This window comes from Muscardinus avellanarius, assembly GCF_963383645.1.
Source record: "Muscardinus avellanarius genome assembly, chromosome: 9".
NCBI classification, from domain to species: Eukaryota; Metazoa; Chordata; class Mammalia; order Rodentia; family Gliridae; genus Muscardinus; species Muscardinus avellanarius.
This window is the reverse complement of record NC_137795.1, coordinates 52,985,160-53,003,321: the sequence shown is the minus strand read 5'-3', so window position 1 is coordinate 53,003,321 and position 18,162 is coordinate 52,985,160.

Sequence of the window (18,162 nt, the reverse complement as noted above, 5' to 3'; positions counted from 1 at the left end):
ATTTACCTGAGGTAATAGAGTCTGAAATTATGATAATGAGACTTCAGGACCCTGAGTAAAATTGGGCCTGACTGAATTAACCATGCTAATGATACCTAACTTTATTCTTCTAGGGCAATTTTTGGACCTGAAATTTTTGAAGACATTATGTCCTCAAAGTTATAAGGTGTGATGTTTGGGCTAGTAGTACCTGCTAAGAACTTGTTCGAGTGACTATATAATAGTCCAATATTAATATTCTTTTTTCCTAGTTTTTGCTAAAGCTAGAATAATAAAGATAAAAATTTGAGAGAGAAGCTCTTTTACTAATATATTTTAGTTAAAGATTTATGAAAGTTTACATATGCTGCGATGGTAGCTAGAGTAAATCTGAGTGGGAAGAATATGTGGCATTGGTCTCTGTAACCTTTAGTCTCTTATCAAGAATGGCCAGGCATTCATGGAAACTGCGCTCAGATGCCAATAACTTGCCCATCATCTTAGATTACGTTGGAAGGTAAGAGCTAATCATATCTTTTCAACCGAGGCAACAATTATGTCTAAATTCAAAGCACTGTTCTATAAAAATGTTACATCATCCTGTTTATAACATGAGATATACAGAATTCAAAATTCAATTTTTTTAGGAAAAGAGTCCTGGTGGGAAAAGAGAGAAAAGTTTATTACTGTAAGTAATCGGTTGGATGAAAAAATGTCCACATACAAATTAAACAAAATTACAATCAGAAGAGTGGTTTGTGACAGGTACTATATTTGATAAATGAATAATTATTTTAGTGATTCCACTGTTTAAATAGTTTTGAAAGCAGGGGATTTCAAATCCTCTTGTTTGGTAAAATGCTATTCAAAAGACCTATCTGCTTATCTGTAGTTAAGGCTGAACCCACAGGTAAGATGAGGTGACCTAAAGATGAATAATCCTCTAAGGCACTGGAATTAGTGAGAAAGGTTTCTACTGGCAGCAACTCCATTTAAATTATGTTTCATAGCAATCCTGACAACTATTATAAAGGAAGCTTCCCAAGTTCCTAAAATATGTAAGTAGGACTGGCTACCCCTCTTTATGCGCTCCTTGGTTAGGGTTTTGAAATGTAGACAACTGAATCCATTCTAACTATTTTAAGTAGATAGAGATTTACTAGAGGCTATTTTGTGGCTTACAGAATCCTTGGAGGAATTGGAAGTGGGTGTGGTAGCTAGATACAGCCCAGAAAAGGCAGCCAAGGCAAACACTTAACTGCAAGAGTCTTCTGATAGAAATCCTAAGACACTGGCTCATGCCATTTGGCACCTACGACAACATAAACCAGATGCTAGAATCTCTGCCAAAGCTGTCTCAGAACAAAATGCCTCCTCTAATGTGTTTACACAATGTGCCCATCATCTCCTGTAGGCTCAAGCTGAATCTTCTTCTAATTTTCTGCCAGAGTTACTACCTGGAAGTTTCTAGAACTCTGGCTGCAAATGGTTTCTTAAATTTACTTTTTTAGTTTTTTCTTTTGTTTTGTGATACTGAGGATTTAACTCAGTGTCATTCTACCTTCCCAGCGACAACCCCAGCCCGATTTATGTATTACTGTGAAACAGGATCTCACTAAGTTGAAGAGGGCCTTGCTAAATTACTGAGACTGTCTTTGAATCTGTGAACCTCTTGTTTCAGTCTCTCAAGTACTGAAATCACAGGCATGTGCCACCACATTCAGCATACTTTTTAGTTTATAAACATTGCCATTTTTCAAGGCATGATGAAGGGTCTTGGAATCCACTATATGTGTGTGTGTGTGTGTGTGTGTGTGTGTGTGTGTGTATTTCTGTTTTTGTTTTGTTTTTGGTACTGGGGATTGAACACAGGGGCATTTCAGCATTAAGCCACCCACCCAGTCCTATTTTGTTTTTTTCTTTTGAGATGAGGTTTTATTAAATTGCTGAGGGTCTTATTAAATTCTTGAGAGCTCTCAAACCTGTGATTCCCCATCTCAGCCTCCTAAGTACTAGCATGTAACATGTCTGGCAAATCTATATCTTACTGGAGAAACTTAGTCTATGTCATATATTGTTTATGAAGAGTAGCCTTAAAGAGAGAATATAATCAAAGTGGTTCATTTACCTAAGTATTATGAATATTTCCAGTGGGAAGAAGAACATAGCCACATAAACTGATAGGCCATAAAAACTCAAAGCCTTATTTTTTAATAGTAAAGCTTAATAATTGTTTTTTGGGGTGTTTAAGGGTTCAATGAATAGATCAAGCTATGTGAATATGTAGGCACTTTTTAAATTGAGCTGTTCAAATTTGGGTATATATATATATATATATATATATATATATATATATATATATATATATATATGGCTGAAAACATGAATAAACTGAACACTATGGAAAAACATGAGAGATAGAGATTACTTTTAATTTTTTATTTTAATTTAATTTAATTTAATTTTATTTGTGCTACTGGGGGTGGAACCCAGAGGCTTTCTACCTCTGGGCTATATTCCCAGACCTATTTTATATTTTATTTGGAAACAGGGTCTCACTAAGTAGCTGAGGCTGGCTTCGAACCTGTGCGATCCTCCTGTCTCAGCCTCCCAAGCGTGGGGATTATAAGCATGCGCAACCACGACTGGCCTAATTTTTTATATAAGTTATAAATCATAAAAGAAATTATTTAAATCCAGTATATTAATATTTCTTCCACTGGCAATGTACCATTAATTTTATGACTTTTAATCTCTTTTTGCCTTTCATTTGTAAATTTTGTAAGCTTATTAAATAAAACAATCAAAAATTTAGTATCTACAAAATCCAAGTAAGACACTTGATAAACTGATGAGGAATGCTGAAAAATACAAGGAATGCAGCTACACCCTAGAAAATGACTTAACGCTGGAGAAATAGCCTTAAGTTTATATGAAGAGAATTTTATAAGGATGAGTAATATGTTTTTTCTCACTTTCTAGTGATTATCTTTTTCCTTGTTGGATAATTCCAGCATGAAGCAACTAAAATAAATAGCATCAAGTGTTTATAATGTGCAACACACTCTGCTAGATGCTAAGAAGAATTTTATAAGAATTTGGCTATTTTTAATAAAATGTTAATAATACCCTAAAGTATTGGCTCATCATAAATTCTAGAATACATATTTGTATTTGATGTGCAATAACTGAAAATGGGAGAACATAGTCTTTTACATATAGTCTATTTTTTTGGGGGGGTGGTACTGGGGTTCCTGGAAGCCCTTCTACCTCCGGGCTACACTCCCAGACCTATTTTTACATTTTTATTTAGAAACAGGTTCTCCTAAGCCAGCGCACGCAGCTGGCTTCGAACCTGCGCGATCCTCCTGTCTCTGCCTCCCAAGCGCGGGGATTACAAGTGTGCGCCACCACGCCTGGCCTACATATAGTCTATTTTTAATAGATCATTTTTATTAGTGATATACAAAACATTTTATATATAGCTAAAGTTAATATTTTAAGGAAAGTTTCTTTCAACAAAATAAATGTCAAAATAAATGCATAAATATTAGTCTATTCAAAATAAAATTTTAATCTCTAGAACTAGTTCCAAGCCTTGTTTGTGATAATAAAAGATTATTTGAACTCTCATTTTAAATATAATTTGCCCTTTTAACCTTTCAAAACTGTTATTTGTTACTGTTAGAGAAACAGATAATCATTTTCGTCAAATAAAGTTTTCCGAGGTAAATGTACAGGGTGATCAAAATCACGGCTAAATTATTGGCTAGTTAAATTATACATAAAACTCTCACAAATTTTCTATGTACACTCCATTTTAGTAACTATAATAAATACTATTTAGGTCAAAACCATGGGTTCAGCAGTTCTTAAATTCCATGAACTGTGCTTTTGAATGACTTACTTTTATGCTAAATTAATGATGCTCAAATTAGATGCATATTAGATACATCCTGAAATCTTTGGGCACCAAGAAATACAACTGAATTGGTTTCAAAAGTAGCCTGGAAAGGAGAGTGGAGATTTGCTCTGCTGGACATTAACCTCAGTGGGTTTTTTAACACAAAACCTGAAATATCCTTTTTATAATAAAGTGTATCACTCATCTATGAGCAGAAACAGTTTTGGGGTTTGGTTTTGGTGCTGGGGATTGAACTGTGTAACTCCTGCATGCTAGATACTTGTTCTACCACTCAGCAGCACTCCTAGCCCTATGCATTTCTTGAAGCTTTAAATTTTCAGTCTGTATTTATTTTCAGCATTTGTCAGATGAAAATAAAAAATTGGTCTCTTCACATTACCTGAGCTAATTTATTTCAGTGCTTTGTAGTCAGATAACACTTATAGTTTATATAGATACATATATTTAGGTTTTGATAAAATACTATGATATCCTGTGTATAGAGTAGGCTGTCACCCCAAAATATTCGGTGTTGCTTCTACTACCTCTTACATTTAGATGATGTGCAATTATAGACTCCACTTCCCAGAATGTTTTATAACTGGGATTTTTTTTGGATAAGATTTAGGCTTAGGCAATAAGATATGCTTTGCATGACGAATGAAAGATGGATAGAAACAGGTGCCAAGATTTTGATGCAATTACCATTTCTACTGGCAAGTACAGATATGGAGGTATTTAGTTTTCTAAAGAATACTCTAGATGAAGAAGAAAAAACATAGTTGAGCAAATAAGATGACCTGAGGGGGATGGAAAGGGAGAAGAGGTAAATTCCCTAACATATATGATGTACATTCACAAACATATCAAAGTCAATCAGTAAGCCAAATATGAGGAGGGAAGGCAGAGGAAATGGGGTAAGAATTGAGTAAGGGCTAAAGGAGTGATGTGTACATATATGCTTCTACCATCTTGTACCCCAGTAAGATTTATGACTACAATGTACCAATTTAAAAAATGTAAGCACACACACACACACACACACACACACACACACTCTCAAAGAATATAAGCATTAGTTTGAGTGTCAAGTGCTATGCTTGGGATTCAAGAGGCAGGGTCTGAGACATCCATTTTTCAGTGTGATTTATAATGAAGGAGGTGTATTTATGTGAGTGGCAGCCTTCCAGATAAGGCTTCTTGCTTATAGACATGACTGAAAGCACCAGTTTCGTGGTCCTAGCAGTGAGGGTGTGATTCTAGATGTGCTACCTCTTGATAGAAGAACCAGAAATGGCTCCCTTGGTAGCCTAATCTTTGGAAGATATCCCTAGGAGGTATGTATGTAATGTATTAAAATCTGTTTTCATATGTCCTAAATAGAGAAGATATGTTTTAGTTTTCTTATCTGAAACTTCCTTCAGTTCTATTATATATTTGCTGAGATACTACAACCTTAAATTACTACAATATTCTTGTTTGGATTATACTGTAAAACTTATTAAACTGTAATATAAAGTCTCTCACCCCTGTGGCATTAAACCAGGAGGGAGAGGCAGAGGCAAACTTAGACCAAAGTCATGTCTTCAAGAAACACCAGATTATAGTTATTTGTATGATCCTGCCTTTGATCATAACCTATCTTTCAGTTAAATTGTTCAAACCACTTCATCATTGATTTGGGAGGTGTATCAGTAATCTGTGTTAGGAAGACCCTTATAGCTACCTACTACTGAAATACAAAGCAAATTTAACAGGAAATTCATTTATAACTCTAGATGTTTATCAATTGGACCAAGACTCTGGTAAGGTAGATCGACAGAGAAGATCCTAGGAGAGCAATTAGCAATTCAGGACAGTGACACTGGTGATAACATTCAGGGGAAGAAAACAGGCACTGGTTGGTTGGTCCAGGAATTGAGCTCAAGGTGATAAGGTGAGGACTAAGCTGCAGTCAGTGTCAGGAAGACCTGATAACAGTGATGGCATATTCAGGAAACAAAAAAAAAAAAGAGAAAGAAAGTCTAGTTACATTTGGCTTTCAGATAAACAATAAGTAAGGTATAGGACAGTTGACCTTGAACAACGTGGAGGTTAGGTCATCAACCTCTGTGCAGTTGAAAATTCGCTTATAACTTTGGAATCTCCCAAAACTCAACTACTAATGACATGCTGTTGGCCAGAAACCTTACTGGAAGCACAAACTGTCAATTAACACATATTTTATGTTATATGTTTTATATGTTATATGTTTTATATGTTTTATATGTGGTGAAAAATACGTGAGAATTGCAATTTACCAGAAGACAACTGCTCACACCCAGGTTATTAGCAGAAATGATTAATGACACATGTTGCTTTAAACACTTGAGCAATACTAGAGCTGGTGGTAAGAGCAATAGAAGGTGGTAAAATATTTTTTAGAGTAGAACCCTATATATGACAGTTAATTTTATGTATTTATGATTTAATACTGCATCTTTATATTGGTTTACATTTCTCTACACCACAAATGGTACCACATATGGTTTGTGTGTGCATAAGTTTTGATAAATTTTCAACTTTTCATAATGGATGCTTGTATATTTTATTGTATTAAATGATGAAGTAGAATATTATCTAAATATATTCTATGCATTCATAACATACCTATTTTTTCTTTAGTTTTTCTACATTTTAGGCTGCAAAGTTCATCTCACAGTTTTTTCAAATTGCCACAAGCCTCAAAAATCTACATATAAACGAATCAGTTAAAAATATCATTCAAGAGTCCACTGTATAAGCAACATTTGGAGTACAACATGTGGGAGATAATTACACTAAAAAATCCAGTGTTTATTTAAATTCAAGTTTAAATGGATGTATATTGTATGTTATCTGGGAACTCTACCTTGCAATAAACAAACCATAAGTATTAGAGTCAGATGCAATGCCTCATCTCTAAAGAAAACAAAGCAGGGCCACAGTTCTATAGAAAATGTAAGTTCTCATCAGAATTTCAAAACTGAGGCTAATTTTCTTGAATCCACTCTCAAAATGGTCTTGTGTTTTTATGCAAGACAATAAAGACTCATATTCCCAAAATGTATTTGCATTATCAGAGGAACAGAGGATGCTGGGATGATGATATGTCATTGGGCTTCTGATTCTTTAATCAGCCTTGACTATGATTGATATTAATTTTAAAACCTAGCACAAAAAATATGAAAATCAAAGTGTGTGCTTAAATAGGAAAAAAGCAGGAAGCCAGGTGGCTCATGGCATTTGAAAATTGCTGAATCTGAACTCTCTTTTATCTGCTGTCCTTTATTGGGCATGGTCTTCTCAGTGTGTCCTGGATACCACGGTTCCCTCACGGTTTCCAATTTGTTATTTTCACTCTGCCTTGCTGAAACTCATGCTGGATTTTAGCCTTTGCTACTTGCTTTTACCAACTCCTTGGTATGTCATCAAAAATGTACCTGAAAAATCAAAGCCCATTGTAAGAACAGAATTTCCATTTCCTCCATAATTGGGCTATTTCTGCCATTTTCAACCCCAAAGCTTGCTCACCATGTCACCACCTCCCTTCATTTATACAGAGAGCTTTGAAAGATCCTGAGGAATATATCTTTCTGAATGCATTGAGGAACATTTGCAATGGGAGCTTCATTTTTAACTTCATCCTATGCATCATTTATATGACTTCTAAATAAAACTTTGACAAATACGTCTTGCTAACTGCAGGCCTCAGGGTGTTCTCCATCTTGACCCTGCTCTGTAGGTAACATGGCTTTGATTTGAGCCATTGTCCTCCACTCATTTCTGATTCAGAATTTAAAATAGTGTGAGAGTATTGGAGAGCTGCTACATTTTTGAAAATCAAAATAGATTTTTCTTTCAATAGTAATTTTCATTTATAAAATGAAGTCAGTTATTCAAATTAATCTGGATTAAAAAAGATAAGTTCTATATTCATGTATTATCCATGAAGGCAAGGAAGTTTTTTGCCTCAGCAATAGTATTGTAAATATATGTTTTTGCATAAAAATTAATTATATGTAGCAAATAGATATGGAATTAAAAAGTGTATGCTGTTTTGAGATCTTTAATCTGCCAATTCTTTCAATCGTAGGTTTTCAGCTTATGCTTTCCTTTTTACTTTTATATTCACATAAAAAGCTCTTAGAAACCTTTTTTGGATTTTAACAGATACCACAGATAGAATGTATCTAAAACTGAGTTATTGATATTTCCTTCACATCTTATCTTCTCAAGATGCTCAAAGCTAAAACTTACATTTTCTTCCTCCAAATCCACCTATAACTTGTTCTTTTACTTGTTGTTTTCAAAGCATTTATCATATTTGCTCATATCATTGTTTCTACTATGACCACAACTTGGATCAATCTCCACCCCTCTTTTCCCTTTCAATCTATTCTGTCCATTATCCACAGGATTCCTTTAAAAATGCAGTAAGTATGTATTCATAAATAAATAAAGTTAAAGAGTAAGCTGCGTGTAGAGGTACATGTCTATAATACTAATACTTGGGAGGCTGAGATAGAAGGATCACAAGTTTGAAGCCAGCTTCAGCAACTTAGCCAGGCCCTCAGGAACTTAGCATGACACTGTTTCAAAACTAACTAACTAAATGAATAAATAAATAATAAGAAAAAGGGCTGGAGTGTAGCACAGAGAAAGAAAGCCCTATGTTCCTTTCCCAGTAACACACACACACACACACACACACACACACACACACACACACACTAGCATACTATTGGTGTGAGGTGATGCTGGCGACCTACTACAGTGGGACCAGTTTCAGTGGTATGAACAGTGTGGTCCCAAGCAACAACAAGGACAAAGTAGCTGCTGGCTTATGTGGAGACCTGAAAAGACGGCATGCTATATGGGGCCATTGGAGATCCTAAGATTGACAAATGAAAGGCCAGTCCAGCTGTGTGTGGCCCAGGTGGATGTCAGAAAAGATGTGGAATGATGCTATGGTACCTGGAAGAAATAAGATCTTTCACAGGTCATTAAATTAGGCCTTTGGATCAAACTGAGAAGGTAACATTATTTTTAACCCTAAGCAGGGGCTTTAAAAACTTTAAAAACTTTACTTTTTGTTTTTAAAGTTCTGAGAATCACACTCACAGCTTTGTAAATGCTAGGCAAGTGCTCTACCACTGAGCACACCTGCAGCCTTGTACTTTCCTCTTTGACTCATAGTGAATAAAATATACAGCCTGTGGTTCATTCCATATAAAACACAAATTAGGTTTGCATGTGTATGTAGCTATATTTGTCAAACAGGAATAAAATACTTTTTATTACTAAAAAAGAACTCTGAATAATCTCATCTCAATCACGACTTTCTTTTGATATATTCTTGCCTTAATATTTGTCATGTAATTTAAGTGAAATTTTTGGCTGATGATTTCTATGTTTTTTGTGTGGTACTGGGGATGGAACCAGGGGCTTTAAACCTCCAATCTACACCTCCAGTCCTATTTTTTTATTCTTTATTTTGAAACAGGGTGTCACTGAGTTGCACAGGCCCTCACTAAGTAGCTGAGGCTGTCTGCAAACCATAATCCTCCTGTCTCAGCCTCCCAAATGGTGGGATTACAAGCGTGGGCCATCATGCCTGGCTTCATGATTTCTTAACTACTCTAACATGACACATATACAATTATTTTCTTACAATTTCAAAATTCAGATAATTCTGAAAACCTGTTTTCTTTTTTCTTTTTGGTGGTACTGGGGTTCCTGGAAACCCTTCTACCTCCGGGCTACACTTCCAGACACCCATTTTTTTATATTTTTATTTGAAAACAGGGTCTCTTAAGCCAGTAAGGCTGCCTAAGAACCTGCGCGATCCTCCTGTCTCCGCCTCCCAAGCGCGGGGATTACAAGAGTGCGCCACCACGCCAGGCTGAAAACCTGTTTTCTAATACATCCCGTTGGTAGCAAAAAGTGAAGTCATCTAAATTACATGTTAGAAAAATATAAAGATGAGAAGATGAGAAGATGAGAAGATGAGAGAGAGAGAGAGAGAGAGAGAGAGAGAGAGAGAGAGGAGGAGGAGGAGGAGGAGGAGGAGGAGGAGGAGGAGGAGGAGGAGGAGGAGGAGGAGGAGGAGGAGGAGGAGGAGGAGAAAAAGGAGGAGGAGGAGGAGGAATGGACTAAAAAAAGGAAGAAAGTCGTATAGTTTGTATTTGAATATTGCTTACAGGCCTATATATTAAAGGTTTGGTCTTTAGTTTGGCACTCTTGAAAACTGGTGAAAAAATTTTTTTTGTAATAGAGATTGAACCTTGGAGCATTTTACCTCTGATTTACATCCCCCAATCGGTTTTAGCTTTTCTTTTGAAGCAGGGTCTTGGTAACTGAAGATCTCACTAAATTGCTGAGACTGACTTCAAACCTGCCAGGATCTTCTTATCTTAGTTTTCCAAGTACTAAGATTATAGTTTCAACTGCTCTACCAGCTTCGACTGCTGAAAAATTTAAGGGATGAAGCCTAGAGAGAGTGCCCTCCAGGGTGGAAGTGGGATTCTGGGCTCTTCCTCTCTCATTTTCAAGATCCAGCCCTGAGGTGAAGAGTTTGCTTTGTCATGCACTCCTGTCATACTGTGTTTTCCCAAAAAGTAATAGGCCCATTTTACCATCCGCTTCAACCTCCAAAACCCTAAACTCAAATACATTTTCCTCTTTTTAATTTTAATTAACTCAGGTATTTATAATAGTAACAGAAATCTGAACACAAAAAGAAGGAAAGAATGGACGTAATTTGTACATGAGTTTATTTTTTTACAATCTTTTACAACTTAGCACATATTCATATATTTCACTGTTTTAAATATTTGATTAAAATGGTGTTTATGTGCCTATATGTATATGGGCATATGCCTGTATATATAATATAATATAATATAATATATAATATTTCCAAAATCTAAAAAGACACAAATAGATACATTGTATCTTGCAACACACATACATATTTATTTACTTTTACTTTTTATTTTTATTTGTTGTGGTAACAAAAATTGAATCCAGGGGCATTCTACCTACAAGCTACATCTCCAGGTCTATTGTATTTTTTATTTTTAAATAGGGTCTCACTAAGTTCTAGAGGGCCTAAGTTGCTGAGGCTGGCTTTGAACTTGTGATCTTCCTGTCTCAGCCTCCCACATACTGGTATTTCAGGTAAGCATCATCATGCCTGGATTATGATACATAAATTCTTAAAGGTGAAAAACAAGTATTTTTGTACCTGTAGTTGAAGAACATTTAAAAAATAAAACAGAAAAGTAAATGATGGGTTGGTAGTAATACTTAACAAGTTAACTAATAACTAGCCTTTCTCCCTTCCTTTCTCTCTTTTTGATTCAAATATTTACTAAGTAGTAGATCAGTGCTGGCACTTTATGCAAAAGTGCATTCAAGGCATGTTATGTCTTTGTAAGTATTACAATCTATTATTTAATAAGATAATTTCAGCAGAGTATAAACATTATACTGTAAGATAACCAAAACGCTAAAGGAACAGATGGGAAACATACACACCTAGGTGTTAAGAGTCCAGGGAGTTTAATTAGTTTGCATAATATAATGAGACAAAATTGAGTTCCTAAAAACAATCAGGGGAGAAGTTGGAGAAATTAGCAATAGCAATAGTAAATATCCCTATTTTATAGACTTTACAGCATGAAAAGTAGGCAAGACACAATACATATAGTAGATCACATACAAATTGGTTTTGGCAGCAGCTCTTTAGCACTGTATTCTCTGAACAGTTAGAAGGACTCTCCCACATTGATTCCTCTAAACTGGATTATAGTCTAAATGCCTTATATGCCAAAGAAAGATGATGACTATGATGTATGCCAAGCTGATATTATCTTATCTGTTTATAAAATCATATAATCAATTGCCAGAGACCCCAGAACCATCTGTCTCCAATTGTAATTCTGTATAAACTGATAGGAGAGGGTTGAGTGGTATGAAAGTTATAACAATTCTACCATAAATTTGAAGACAAAAGAAATTCTTGTTTCTAGGAATGATGATTAGTCAAATACAAATTCATTATGTTTCTTAGATATTGATATTCAGTATGTGACATTATATTTATTTGTTACATGTAAGTAGAATAAATGCTGAAAAGCATTTTTTCTATACATGCTACTTTATTTAAATGCTAACTCTATGTAGGACAAAAATGTTTGAAGTTCTTTTGAGATTTTTTAAAAAGTATATAAGAAGTCTTTGTAATATTAAAACATTCTTATAGATATTCTGAGCACAAATGTAAAATCAAATAATTTAAATAACATTCACACAGATAATTACTAATATTTATAATTCTTTTTCTTTAAAAAGAACATTTAGAGTTACATCTGAGACATGATATATCTGATGTGTATTATAGAAGATAGCCTTTGTTTTTGTTCATTGTACATAAAATTCATACCAAAAACAATGCTTTTTATAGCTGAATAGATGACTGAACTGAGAACCAAATACAGGAACAGTATATCAAACCTCAGTGCTGCATTTGGCACTTTTACTATAAATCTAAGTTTATTGGGTTTTATAAAACCAAAGAACAATATGTTTTTAAATGTCATGTACATGTTTCCATAAAAACTATTTTATAGGTAGTTCACTTGCAATGAAATATGCTAATTTTCTAAGCTATTTTTCAACTGTAATGTTTATAAATAAAAAATTAAATATAGTATTTTGGGGAAAAGGGTTTTTTTCTTTTTAGAGTACTTATGAAGAGCTTGCCTGCTTTCTCTTTAACTCTCATTACATTATATCATAGTTAGGTGTGGTTCTGAGAAATCATTTACTCTCTAACCTTTTTTAAAATTTATAATAAAATCTCAAGTGAACCATTATTTCTGAAAGGAGAGAAAGGACAAAAGGTTGTATTGTATATAGTCAGTATTCTTTTTAGTAAAGTAAGGGAATTATGACAAAATTTAACCTGAAACTAAATAGCAAACATAAAAAATAAGTTGTATTGTGTGCATTTTCATGATCTACAATATTATTTTAAATATGGATACTACGTGAAGGTAAGCTTCTCTTTATGCAGCAGTTTGCTGATGACTAGCGAGACAAATTTAAGGGATAACTCTAGAACTGTAAATAGTCTCAAGTTTTTTTACTTTTATACATATTTTATTTTTTATTAAATTTCATTTTTATGTGGGATATATTGAAAATAGCATACATTTAGACTGTGCTTGGTGCCCTCTTCCCCCCTCACCAGTTCTTTTCCCTCCCCTCCCAACAATGAGTGTACATACTATATTTATACTTTTATACATATTCTTTTTTAAATGTTTAAGTAAAATTATTATAAATGAATCAAAAATAAAAGCACAGTGAATTCATTCCAATTTGAACTGAACTCTCTGCATCTATAGAGATGATCAGTGCTTCTCTTATGCTAAACCTAAATAACTTACATAGGTTTTTATTTGTTTTGCATTGATAAACTCAAGTTACAATTCACTGTTTACTTGTAAATATCTTCTATTAAACTGCATACTGCCATTTTGCTTATGCTCAATATTGTGCCTAGATATAGAAAACATTCAATAGATGCTTATTGAGTAAATCTAAATCTTTAATAATAGAAAAACATTTGTAAAGGTAGAATAATATAGTTTCCTTATATTTCTTGCCATTGTGGTTTTTTTTCCCAAAAAGATGCATACGTTGAGAGTCTAGAATGAGTATCTATCACTAGGCATAAATATTGAAATCTTAAAAATTAAAAGGAAAAATATAGAGAGTGAACTTGAGTCAGGATGTGCTATGACGTGAGTTTAGTTATTAGAAACAGAGACTCCAGGACAACCCACGTATGGTGCAGAATTGCCAAAAGCAAAAGACAAATAAACACCAAACCCAAGAAAAATGACAAAACATGCAAAAAGACAAAAAAAAAGTGCTAACTGTAAAAAAGATCCGTTGGGATAAAAGAGGCCCTTGGCTGTCAATGATTCATACTCAGAAAGATATAGGAGATAAAATCTTAGGAAGCATAGTTTTAATCAGTAGCTAATCCTGTTTTTAAAAAACACTAGGTTTCTGCTTCTGTGTTCAACCAGAACTTTCCACCTAAATATTTCATATGTTCTTCAACCTCAATTTCATTATTTTTAAAATTGAGTTTTTCATCTGCATCCTACTTTTGATCCTCCTCATATTTCTTGCTTGAGGTATACAGCCACCTCTTAAGATCTTTGTTCTTCACCAGAAAATCCAAGAACCATTTTTAGTTGGTTCAGTTTACTTTTCTTCCTTAAGATCATTTTAATTGGCTGAGAATGAGCATGGTTTATCATAGGATTCCAGTACTTGGGAGGCTGAGGTAGGGGGACCTTGGTTTTAAGACTAGCCTCAGCAATTTAGCAAGATTTCCAGCAACTTAGCTAGTCCCAGTTTCCAAATAAAATAGGGTGGACATATAAATAGGAGGTACAATGCCTCTGGGTTTAATTCCTAGCATCACACACAACCAAATCTCTTTGGTTTTTCCTGTTTCTATATTTCCTCAGTTTACCTTAATTCAAGTGCTTATCACCTCCTGTTTAGCTTTCTACAAAATCCTTTTAAACCCATCCTCTTGCCTCAAGTTATAAATCCATAATCCACTCAGGATCAGTACAAGCATAATCTTTTTAAAGTTCAAATGCACCTCTTTGCTCAAAACTTAACCACCACATTCAGTAAAGTTACAAACTCTGCAGGATGGGACCTGTACCCATGGCATTACCTTTTAAGGTATTTCTGCCCTATTTATCTTCAAACATGTGCTCTATCTTACAACCCTAACTAAAGGCAAATGCCTTAGAACATTCTCTCAACTTTCTGGGAAAGCAGCAAGTTCACATTCTTTCCTCCCTCTATCCTTCACGTAGATACTGCAAAATACCTCCAAAATACTGCAGCGTCTACAGGCACATTTCTCCCCTCACATATCTTTGTATAGAACTTTGTTGATGTCTATTATGTAATTTATAATTCATTTAAGTATTTGTTTGAATTTGTTGGGTTTTTCACTAGAGCAAGTCTTTCAAGGGTAACAGATGAGCATGATCTTTGCATCCATTGTACATAGAATATGATATGATAGGAGTCTGTTGCTCCCTATTTCAAAGTCAATGGTTTCACTATCCATGTCAGTACTGTACTTGCTTTCCTTAACCTGCAAGCCTTCATTTTTCCTTTTATTTCCTCTACATTTCCACTATCTTCTAGGACAACCAAAATATCTAACATTTTAATGTATGATATTGGAAATCAGAAGGCATATGTGCTCATATCTGTCACCTGTGAGGGCATATAGAGTATGGCACTCAGCCCTCAAACACTGCTTTATAGTGTTCTGTTCTTTATGTGTGTATTTTCTTTAAACTTAAACAGTTAAAATAGATTTTGTTTTTTATCTTCTTTGAATCCTAAAAAATCAGGTGATTGTGGATGTCAGTTTGTCTAGAAAAACAATTCTACTTTACTTCTGATTTTAAGAAATATTTATTATATGTCCTTTCAACCCTCAAAGTTATTTGAGTTTACATAAAAAAACTAATTTGGCAACACAACTATTAACACCTTTCACTGATCTTATGTTAGGTAATTTTGTATATGCATATCTGTAAAATAAGGGAAGTATCCAAGTTGGTTAATCTCGGTATGATAGAAACTCAAATTGCAAAAGAGAAAAAAAAAGGTTCACTGAAGAAATGGGTATTAAAGTCGGGCATGGTGGCACATGCTTGTAATCTCAGAACTTGGTAGGTTGAGACAGGAGAATTGTAGTTCGCATCCAGCCTCAGCTACTTAGTAAGGCCCTCCACAACTTAGTGAGACCCTGTTCCAAAATAAAGAATAAAAAATGGTACTGGGGTGTAGCTCAGAGGTAGAATGCTGCTGGGTTCAATCCCCAGCACCACACATACACACACACACACACAAATATATATATATATATATATATATATATATATATATATATATATATATATATAAAGAAATGAATATTAAATGGAATGAGCTGAAAAATCTGAATTGTGGTGAATTTAATATTTTAGGTGGAAGTGACTGACTGGTGAACTAATTCAAAAAGGCAAAAGTGTTGTGAGTAAAGCCTATAATGTTAAAAATTCAAAATTTCACAATTTCTCTGATTTCAGTGTCTAGATGTCTATAGTTATGTGAATAAATATTTATATTTTACTTAAATTACCTATATTTAAATGAGAGATTATAATTCTCTAATATAAGAGAACTAAAGAAAATAAAACTACGTAAACTCACATAAAGAAAATAAAACTAAGACTCAGATGTGATCCTTATATGTAGCCTGTGAATTGAACATTCCTTTAGCACTTCTGGGTCTTTTCCACATTATATTAAGTTTTGACATAAAAACTTTGTAATAATGAATAAAAAGTTAGGTAAACTTCACATTGAGCAAAAGTAAATAATAAAATTATGTAATAATATATATTTTATGAGAGGTGTAAAGGATACAGTAAATGATTATTGCCTTCACTCTGGCTTCCATACAGTTAAGTAAATATTTTGAGACTTATAAACTGAATAACTCTATTGATCAGAGTTTTGCACAAAGCCAGAACCAGCTGATTCATCAGAAAAATCTGTTAACCACAGGACGGATATTTACTTTTAAATAAACTATTTTCTATGGATCTAAGCCACAAATTGAAGTAAAATTGTGGTTCAGAAGTTTACTCCCTTCTAACATAGCCCCATGTCCTGGATTCAGTAGGAATGTTTTTCTTCTTAGTGGTTTTCTGAATATTTTTCAGTGTAAGTTTTCTCCCAACTTAAGAAATTCACAAATGTGTGGAAGAATAATTTTTAAATATAATAACTTCTTAACACAGACTTTTTACTTTTTTTTTTTTTTTGGTTTTACTGGGGTCTTGGAAACCCTTCTACCTCTCGAACCTGTGCAATCCTCCTGTCTCTGCCTCCCAAACGTGGGGATTACAAGTGTGCGCCTCCATGCCTGGCACCAGACTTTTTACATTTTGAAGAAAATCTTTGCATTTTCCCTGTCACATGTGTTCACATATGCCAATGCACATGTACACACACACACACACACACACACACACACACACACACACACACTGTCTTTAATCATTTTGGAGATTACTCACTTTACAATTCTACTAAATTCCTCTAAAGTATGTTCAGCTTAAAAGTGATAAAATATTTGAAGGTAGGCAATAGCTTTTAATATCAATGTGAACTATGGATTAAGCCAACAATTTTTTAATTTGCAAGATATCTAAACAATTATATTTTGTGGTCTTGGCACCAAATGTTTTTGTGTGCATTCAATGCAATCTAGCAATTAAGCGACCGCTGGAAATCAGAAGACAGTGCAGAGGCCTGTCCCTTCCTTCACAGTCAAGGCTCTCCTGTCAAAGCCCTGAAGCTTCTTATGCAGTATTCTCTCAGTTGACAAGATAGTTTTCAAAAAAATTGAGGTAAAGATTTAATCTGTGAAGTTTTCAATTCTTTTTACTGTAGGAGAAACCTTCAAAGTTTGAAATGATAGATACAATTCTAAAATTTCTTAGTTCAAATTACTGTCACATACCATGAACATGCAGAAACTCTAAGGAAACAAGTAAAAATTATGGACAAAATGAAGATGTTAGATCTCTAAGGCTACTCCAGCCTCTCCACTTTAAGGAACTAAATAGTGTGACACAACTTTGTGATGTGTCATTGAGGGTGGCTGACTTTCCACATTGCTATTTTCTATCTTTTAATTAATACTGTGGTCTATCTCTGAGGTGAGATAGGTTTGAATTTCAGGCTTAAAAAATGTCATGGAGGACTAAACCTAAGTCTTAATATTTTTTATTTTTGGTGGTACTGGGGGTGGAACCCAGAGGCTTTCTACCTCCAGGCTATACTCCCAGACCTTTTTTTAAAATATTTTATTTGGAAACAGGGTCTCACTAAATTGCTGAACGCCTCACTCAGTAGCTGAGGCTGGCTTCGAACCTGTGCGATCCTCCTGTCTCAGCCTCCCAAGCGCGGGGATTACAAGCGTGCACCACAACGCCTGGCTTAAGTTTTATTATTTAAAATATAATCCTGTGCTTTTAAATTTTTCTTTCTACAAAAAACAGAGTGTTTTTTGGAGATAAACTGGTTTATAATCTAAATTTTATGAGAATCTAATAAAATTTATCACAAAAGCAATTTAACCTACA